The sequence below is a fragment of the Numida meleagris genome, chromosome 5 (genome assembly GCF_002078875.1).
Source record: "Numida meleagris isolate 19003 breed g44 Domestic line chromosome 5, NumMel1.0, whole genome shotgun sequence".
Classification (NCBI taxonomy): domain Eukaryota; kingdom Metazoa; phylum Chordata; class Aves; order Galliformes; family Numididae; genus Numida; species Numida meleagris.
The window spans coordinates 36,354,081-36,363,608 of record NC_034413.1 but is presented as its reverse complement, the minus strand read 5'-3'; the positions used below and the strand labels follow the sequence as shown (position 1 = coordinate 36,363,608).

The window sequence follows — 9,528 nt, the reverse complement described above, 5'->3', positions numbered from 1 at the left end:
AAGACTGCTGCATTGCCTAGTGTGTGTGGCTGATAAAACCACATCAGGGCTGAGTACTCAGTGAGCTGGACCTTGGCATGGGTACAAAGCAGAGGGATTTTTCTCTTAGCTGAAGGCGCTGCATATTTCTCATAAACAAGTTTTTCACAGCCCTCTTGCCAGATACTGCCAACAGAGAGGTGCCCTCCCCACCCTCCCAAGAGCTTAAACCATGGAAAAGAAACAAACACCAACTCTAAGCGTTTGTTGCTTTTGTTTTATTTTTTGCCTTTGGAAAACTCTCCTGACCCCCAGGGAGTGCTTACAAGTTCCTTTTCTCCTCCCTGTTCCCTCTCTTCGTGGAGAAGGAAAATCCCAACTGCTGTCCCATGACTGCAGTGAAGTCTGGCCAAGCTTGGACTCCTGAAGGAAAGAAAATCTCCTCTCTCCTTTTGGTATTCCTCTTCGTAGTTGAGTACAGGCCAAACTGGCATTTCTGTGGAGTGTTTTAGGTCATATAATGTGAAAACCTCTTTTGCTGTTAGTAACCCAAGGAAATTTGGCCTGCACATCTAGGCCTACCCTGCAGCATCCTCCTTTAAATAACATCTCCCCAGATGCCTATCATAGCGTTATTCAGGTTGGAAATGATCTTGAAGAGTGCTAAGTGCAGCCATTACCTACCACCACCACGTCCTGTGGGCTGTCAGTCTGTGGCATGGCAGCACGGGAGAAGGACTGCAAGCCACACGTGTCAGAAGCAAGCCTTGAGGGAACCACACACACACAGAATTAATTAAACTGAATATGCAACATGGTGCCTAATGAAGCAGGTCTGCAGGGACATCTCCCCACCAGGTATGTAGTTACAATGTCACATCCCTCTGGCTATTAGAGTCTTCCCAAGGAAATGAGACGTCGGCTTGCTGCCCCAAGCTGTGAAACTTGGAGGGGTGTTATTTCACATGCAATACACTTTCAGTTAGCCCGCGAGCATCTGGTTTTACCCCAGGACACACACAGCAGGTCAGTGGTGAAGCTCGGTGGCCAGATGTTTTCTGCAGAGGCTCCTTAATTGCACAGCTAGAGGGCATTAGTAGCAGCCTGCTTGGGGCTATAGATCAAGTGGGAAATTAGCGAGAACATGCTGCTGTCAGCAGGAACCACGGACGTGCTGTACTCTGAACATCACCACACGTCCCTGCTCCAGCAAAGCCTCCCTGCTGCAGAGCTGAAGACGAGATCAAGTTACTGAGATGGTGCTTCAGATCCACAAAACCCTTTGGCATCAGCTCCGCAGCACTGAGACCAGCATCCCCATCCCTTCCCATCCTCATTGATGCTTCCCCTTCTCTAAAAGAATGATACATTTGATGGACTGATGAATAAAAGCTGCCAGCAGTCAGAACTGCTGATGTCTATGGGTGGTGCACATTGGCCTCTTGACACCCTTCTCCTCTCTTTGGAGTGAAGGTGGTGATGGTGCCATGTACCTTCAGGCAGCTTTCTTGGGAGCAACTTGTTATGAGCGTCATCTGCCATGGACTCAGTCTCTCCACGTGCCTCCTGCCTGGGAGTGGCAACCAGGGAACACGTTGTTCCCAAGGGATGGGGACAGGATGCCTAGCCAAGTTGTTCTGGTCCCTCGTGGTCCATAAATACCTCCAGGCTCTGCTGGCACTCCCCCTTTTGACCCATATGGATCCTGTAAAATCTATCCCTGTTTCAGCTCACTTGTAGCCTACAGGTGGCTCACTGCTGGATATTTTTAGGGACAAAGCGTGCTGTTGTTCTGCTTTGGGCGAGCAATGCGATTTTGGTGCGTCCGGCTGCAGAATGAATGAATGAAACATTTGATGGATGACACGTTAGTCAGGCTGGCAGGGCTGCTGGCTCCGTGTTTTATAGGGAGTGCTGAAGGATTTTTTCCACTTGCTTCTGCCATGAGCGGTTGGAGAAGGTGGTAAACAGCAACAGTAACCATGCAAAACTGTCCCCACCTCTTCCTGCTTGGGGACAGGTCCATCTTTCACATCCAGGGCCAAGGACGACCAGGGGTACCACAGGACCTGTGTTTGGAGGGAAATATTCAGTGCTGCAGAGTTTGCCCAGTACTTGAGAGATATTTCCAGCTGTACCAAGGAAGCTAAAAGTCTCCTGAGCCTTCGCAGACACCCTGTGGTCCCCAAAAGGGAGCTACGAGACAGCAAGGCCCAGATTCTCCTTGGGCTCTGTAAAACCATCCTGGCTTCCTCAGCAAAACGATAAATCAGACCTACATGCCAAACATACAAATTTCAACAACAAAAAAAACCATTATTTTCCCCATGAAAATGGTTTCCTAATGATTTTTTTCCCTCCCCATTGTATTCTAATTTTAAATGGGACCATGTATCTAGGCCACTCATGCACTTCTCTATCAAGAGAGCCCTGTTCTTTCCACCCATGTGAGATCCTAATTTGGTACTGCAGTCAATTCCACTTGCTGGTTTGCACTTGGTACCCCAGCAGCGCTCATGAACTGAAACCTCATTAGGGACAAGCTACCTGGATGAAGGATGGATGCTGCATTACTGATGCCGCTCCCCTGCAGACAGTTGTATAGCTCTGGGCATTGCCAAAACCAGCTAGCAGTGTACCAATGCTTCAGAAAACCTTCTGGATGGATTTGGGCAAAAAAGTCTTGGCTTTTTCACATCCAAAGGAGCTTCAGGCGTTTGCAGGGGAAAATTCAGCATATCCCAAACCATGCCTCACCATCTCAACCCAAAGTCATGAGTACCACGGTGGTAGCACCTCTGCTAGAGCAGCATCTCCAGATGCCTCAGACACACACCTCGAGCACAAGTTGTTCCATATGCTTCGTGCAAATCACAGACAAGCCCCCAAGGGATAAATACATCCCAGACACACATGTGCAATTTCCTGTTTTTTGTGTGCATTTTTAAAAAATGCTGATTCCAAACAAAACAGTCACGATGTTGAGACACTGTTTATGTCAGCTCCTCCTAAGTTTATAAGTGAGAGAGCAGACAACACAGCCTGGAACTGATACATGCGATAGTAGAGGGCTTTAACAAGAATGTGCCCCATAGGGACCAATGCATATGTTACATCCATACCAAACTTTACATTTTCAGTGCTTTCCCTCGTAGCATCTCGTGTAAGAGGCACCACCTGGAAGCATCCATGGAAGGAAAGGGGAGCAACCCACTGCGACATTTTCTTTGTCCAAAACACATCGTGCATCCATTTCCAGACTTGCATCTTTTATTCTGAGAAAGAGCTCAGCAAGCTTCTTTCCTAGAAACCGAGCATCGTGGCTCACATTACCGTTTAGTGACCTACAAGCTGTGCGTTGTGTTAGAGGGAAAGCATCCACAGTATTTACATAGTTGAGAGTAGTTTGTTCCTTGTCACTGGAAAGCTCTTGCAGCAGGATGTGTCTTTTTGCAGGCTGCAGCTAGGCAGGCGCCAAGTTTGTTCACTTGAGTTATTATCTACCCTGTAGTCCATGCAAGCATGGATTAAGAATGTATACATCCATACATGCAGCCCATAGGCTTGTTTTTATTACTTCTGCTGGGGTTATCCCGTCACTATGATTTATCAGCAGTATTAGCATCAGTTGGAAAGGTTGCAACAAAACAGACATGCTTTTAAGGATTCCTAAGTTGTTCTTCCTTCCAGGAAGATTTTCCTTCTGGTCACAAAGGAGAGAACCAGCCCTTTGGGATGGAGATTTTGCAGTGGTGTTTCCCTCTCTGCATGCTCTAGAGATGCTGCTGCCCTTTTTTCTCCAGCTGCTTCAAAGCCAAGGGTGCCATCAGAAGTGGTACAAATGCCTCAGGAGACATTTGCACAGAGGCAGACAAAAAACAAAACAAAACAAAACAAAACAGAAAATGCCGTGAAAAGCAAAACAGAACAAAGCCTCAAAAAAATATTTACTGGATTCCTTAACTGGGGTGGTGGTTGTGGGGGGAGTATTAGGAAGAAAGCAATGGCAAATGCTTTGGTGCTAATGAAAACCATCTATCAGCAAGCAGAATTAAAATGCAATCTGCAGCCCTGCCCCAGGGTGCCCATCCTGTTTTAGCAGAGCAGCCCTCAAGTCTTCGAAAGCAGCAAACATTGCTTGGGGGACACGGCTGGACCCCACACATCCAATCATGGTGCAGACAGTTGGTTTGGTGGTGCAAGAAGAGCAGAGTGAGCTTTGGTTTTGGTGGAACCCATGAATTTTACTATCATCATAGAATGGCTTCGGTTGGAAGGGACCTTAAAGACAGTCCATCTCCAACTCCCTGCTGTGGACTGGCTGCCCTCACCAGTTCATGCTGCCCAGGATCCCATCCAACCTGGCCTTGAGCACCTCCAGGGATGAGACAAGCTTCTCTTGGCAATTTCATGGTAAGCAGCAACCCTGCCTTGCAGGAGCAGGCTTTATCTATGGGGACAAAGTTGTCTGTGGCCTGGTGGATACCCGAAGAGTCCCTGGAGGAGAAGCCAGCAGATGGTGCTCAAGGATGGAACCACAGCAGGATGCTGCACCCGAAGCGGAAAAACTTTGGGATTGCCCCAGTCATTGCATGCTGTGATATCCAATGCAGTGCCCAAGGCTTGCCATGGATACCGGGTCTAGAAACCTGCTGGGCTCCAGCAGGTTGTAGCAAGCTCACTTGTCCGAAGTAGGAAATAGTAAGTTGCATTTGTATCTTTTAGCCCAGATTTATTTTTTGCTAAGCAAAGGCTGCTCCCCCTATGCATGCACAATGATCAGTGCACACAAGCAGCCGCTTTGGCAGGATGGAACCAAGCACCCTGTTCATGTGAATTACACCAAGGAAATCCACAGTGCATTTCTTAGATTGCATGTAGAAATGACACAGCTGAAGCTCATAGATATCCAGAAAAGAACTGCAGAATTTTGCCTCTCTGTTGAGATTTTGAAGGGCCTCAATCTGAGACCCTTATTCCAGGGAGGACATCAAGGTGCCCTTTGTGTTAGGGTGAGAAAACAGCATGCAGGGCCTTTTCTATCGCGGGTGCAAAGAGAATTCCTGAAAACTCTCTCCTTGACTCATCACATTCAGCACGTCTAGTTATTAATACACCAGGGAGGAAATCCCGCTAAGCTTAGTCACTGCCCTCCCTCGCCGTCTCTAGAAATTGCTGCCGTGGTGTGATCCAGCCTTGTCCCAATGACTAGAGAGGGCTGTTAGATGGCTGGGGTTGGCTGGGGTTAGAACGAAGCCTGTCCCTCTGAATGTCCCCATATCTCCCCTCCTGGGATGCTGCAGTGACCTCCTTTGGGACCACAGAGTGAAGGAGCCTGAGTTCTCCATTGCTCACACAGGGGAAAACCAGGGCTTTGCTAACTGAAAGTAGAGCAAACTGCTGCAGAGTTGATTGAAAAGCACAATGATGGACAGAAATAAAACCTCATACCCCACCCCTGGGGTAGCAGGAGCTTTCCCCTGCTTTGTTCTTTCCCTCTCTCCATTCACTTACAAACATCCCTTCATCATCATGCAGAAAATTCTGTTTCTTGAAGGCTTATTTGAAGCAGTGGTCACACAAACTCCAGTTGTGCCTGTACTGCACTGGTTTCCAGTGGTGGCAGCCAACTGGACCTGCTGGGCCGGGCTCAGAGTGGGGGTGTGTGGTGCTGGGTCCATTTGCAGGGCCAGCCTTCGCTCCACACCACCACTAGAACTACTGCAGCGGTTCAAGACTCAGCACTTCCCCAAAGCATTCCAGCTATTTTATTTTAATGGGGCTGGTCTTTCATACGGCACAAAATCTAGAGCAACCATCATAAATCCCCATTTGAAACAACAGAGGATAATTTGACTGTTTGATTTCCAGGACAGGATTGTGACTCTGGCCTCATATGGACCAAAGAAAGTGCAAGAAATAAGAATTATTATTTCCATATCATGAACTGTTGCAAAAACACAACCTGACCAGACTAAAATGATTAATTTCAGCAGGCAGAGGGCTAAAATCAAACCCCAAATTTAGTTTATGTTGCCTACTGAAAGGTTAAAGGTAGTTATTCATGATACGGAGGTGAAAAACAAATCACAGATCACTCACACATCCGACTCACATAGCACCTTTCAGACCATCTCTAGAAAGTTTTTGCTGGGATATATGTATTTGAAAATATAGCGTAAGGGGCAAATGTTGATTTCCCAAGGGGCACAGGGAGTGGGGAACATAACCCCTACTTTCTTGCTGCAGCCGATGGGAAGCCACATGAAGAGGCTCTTTCAGATGATGCTCGCAGCGAAGGGGAGGGCTCGGCCGGGCTCGCCAGCATCCCGTAAGTGCTTCAAGGGACCCCTGCGTAACTTGGTATGGCCCTTAGCGCGCCCTGGCTGCCGCATCCAAGCCCAGCCTTTCTCGACTGAAAGGCGTGCGATTAAAGTAATCTGCGATCCCGATTTTTGCCTTTATAGATAATAAGGAAATAGCGTTCTGGGAAGGGGAAGCGGTCCGGGGAGGCGTCTCCGGGGAGCTCTGGTTGGGGCGGGGGGAGAAGGAGGGAGGGGAGGGAGAGAGAACGGCGTGCGATGAGCAGCTCTGACCTCAGCCCCTCCGCTGCCGCCAGAGCTCAGCATCTGGATCCCATTTGCAGCGGCCAGCCCCCGCCGGTCCCGCGCCAGCCGCCTCCCCCGGCCCCGCTCAGAGCCGCGGCGGCCGCCTGCCGGGGACCAGCGCACCCCGAGCGGCCCTCCGAGGAAGGCGAAGCGAAGCGGGGACGCTGAGCGGCACCGGCGCGGCCAGAGAAAGGTGCTTCGGAGAGGGAGAATCCCAGGAAAAGTGACGTATTTCGGGGGTTCACTCAGGGGTAAGTGCCGCTGTGCGCACGGGAGCTCGTAGCTTGCGCTCGCCTCCCTTCGTGGTTGTTGCTTTTTCTTTTGGGGGGGGAGGTGAAGTGAGTTCAAAGCATTTTAGGCAAAACTCTTGGAGGAAAGCTGCATTTTCACTTTCATTTGGAGGGATAAGCAGCGCTGCAACAGGCTTGTAAAGTGGGGCACCCCAGGAGCCTCCGTGCAGAGCTGGGGCACTGCAGGTGCACGGGGATGCTCTGGGGAGCATGGAATTGAATTAAACTCACTTAAATCACCTGGCAGGGTTTCTCAACAGGTGTTTGCCTTCAACGCTTTGAAATCGCTGCTGCAGCAGCAGCTTGGTGGTGTGGGAGCACAGAAGAGCTCAGGAGGTGTGCCTATGGAGCACAAGCCCTGAAAAGGACATCTAGGGGTGTGCTGCTGGGGAGCCTGCTCCTGGGATATGTGGTCTGTGGGGCTGCCTGGGCACAGCAAGGTGGGTGCAAGTGTGGGAGCCAGCGAGGGCTCCAGGAGGGATAGTGACAACATAAGGGGGTGACTCTCACTGCCTCTTCCTTTTGGGGTTAAGGCAGCCCTCATCCCTCCTGCCCTAAGGCAAGAGGGATGCACTAACCAAAGACTTGCCCACTCTGCAGGAGTACTACTGCTGGGCTTGTCCCCTGTGATGGGCCCATCATCTCCTGGTCATCTGCACAGAGGGAGACTGGAGAACTTTTCTCCCTAAGGAAGGACCCTTCAGCTTAGCACAGAGCCACTTCCCCTTTCCCTCCACGGTCCCCTCACCCTCAGCTCCCCGGGATGTTTCAGGCAGCGATGCTCTCACCAAAGGGAAGCAGTGACTAATGGAGGAGACATCCCACCACCCTCTCTGCAGAGCCCTCCCTTCCCAACCCCAGCTTGGTTGTGGCCAAACTAGTTTCCTGACCAGGCACAGAGGCCAAAAGGGGCTGGAGCAGAGGTGGCCAAAGCCACTTTCCTTCCACAGGCACAAAGGGAAACTCTCAGCTCATGCCTGGTGATGATTCATGGGGGCTCCCAGTGGAGAGACGCTGCATTTTTCAAACGTCTGCCTTTACCCCATTAGCGACTTGTTAAAAAGAAACATTATGCATCAGTATAGATGATCAGATAATTGCCATGCTCAAGTAGTTCTGCTGCTGGGGAACAACCAAACAGTTTGGGAATTTTGTGGAGGCCAAAGCATCCCAAGGGCACAAGGATGGAGCAGGGACATGACTCCACGCCTCTCTAACACTGTCCCTCAACTCACCACTGTGCACATTAGGAAATAGGGTTTTTGTTCCCTGTTGGATACAGATTTGAACAGATCCGCCCTCTTTGCAGTGAGGTTAGCTAATGCTGGGGGGTGGGTGGTTTCTCTACAACAGGAGCAGGGGGCAGACTGCCCCACGTTGTTCAGTTCATTCATTCATTCATTCTGCACCTCTCCTCTTTTCATCAAACCCTTTGTGAGTTTTGAAACACGCTCAAAATTTTCCTTTCCAATCATTATCTCCTCTTGCTTTCAGGGCAAGCTAAACCAATCCCCATTGCAACCAGGAGAGAAATGCTGTTACTCTCCTAACTTCTGAGACGTGCCTGTCCGGGAACATCCTATTCCTTGCATCATTGCAAACTCTGGCCAGCCTTGGATTATTCCCTCGTTGCTTTCGTGTTCAACTTGCAATGGGGACGATCCTGCTCTATGCAGTGCCAGGCTCTTGCTGGCATTGCGTGAATCATAGCCAGCCTGCTGCCCATGTGCCCATCACTTTTTCCACCTTTTTTAAGTGCTCTGTGTTCCACATTAAGGGGATGATTTGTCTGAGCGGAGAGGCGCTGGGAGGCTTATGTTACTCCATATAAAGAGTCATTGATCTTTGAGGGAGTATCCTCATTTTTTTTTTTCTCCAGCAAATACTCCCTTTCCTCTTATTAACTACCCTATTTTAGCCTCAGCCTTTAGGTGGGGGAAAACAAGCAGATTTTAAGCCAATTGCATGGTTATAAGAACAGAAACGAATATGCAATTCCTATGAGATGCTGGCATGCTGGGTGTGATATGAAGGCAGTGCAGCCCTGGAGCTCTGCTGAATGCTGGTCAGAACTGAAGAGGTTTGCAAAAGCGGGAGGATTTTCCATGCTTTTAGGCTGGGTTGCTTGTTGTGCTCATGTTTACATAGGTGGGAAAAACATTTTCAGAAGCAGCCCTCGCTTTTCCAGTGCCTTCAATGCCAAGCGGCAGCAGCATTAAGGGAAACCCTCCAAAAAAAAGTGACCCACCATACACACAGAGTGGGGATTTAGGGCCCCACAATTGCTTTTATTCAAGGGATTTTTGGGGAAGAGCCCTAGGGCTAGACAGGAAAATGGGACCATGTGTAACTTGGTCTGGGACAGCATCCCAAAGGCTGGCCAGCACCCGTCTGCATCTACACGTGACACGCATCACATTCCTCTATGCACCGAAGCCATAGACGCTTCCCCTCCCCCTGAAAGCCAGCCAGCCCAGCTGAGAGGCATATGCAATGAATCAAAGCAATATGTAAAAGCTGGAGTAATTCTTTCCTGCCTTTTATGTTTCCCTTTTTAAAGCTTGCTCATCTGCTCTGCACTTCTTCGGATTTTAATTGTGCTCTAGTGAGAGAAGCATACACAAATGGATGATTTGTAGGAAGTTTGAAGC

General features: G+C 49.5%; 1 protein-coding gene across 12 annotated transcripts in view; it reads left to right on the top strand.

Annotated features, from left to right (window-relative positions):
* Positions 6,531 to 9,528, top strand: part of COL6A3 (collagen type VI alpha 3 chain) — a 54,913-nt gene continuing 51,915 nt past the window's right edge. For 6 of the 12 annotated variants that reach the window (XM_021398398.1, XM_021398399.1, XM_021398402.1 and 3 more), the window contains exon 1: positions 6,531 to 6,838. The gene's annotated coding sequence lies outside the window, so the exon portion shown is untranslated. The remainder of the gene's footprint in view (positions 6,839 to 9,528) is intronic. The other 6 variants (XM_021398404.1, XM_021398405.1, XM_021398403.1 and 3 more) reach the window with 5 other exon arrangements.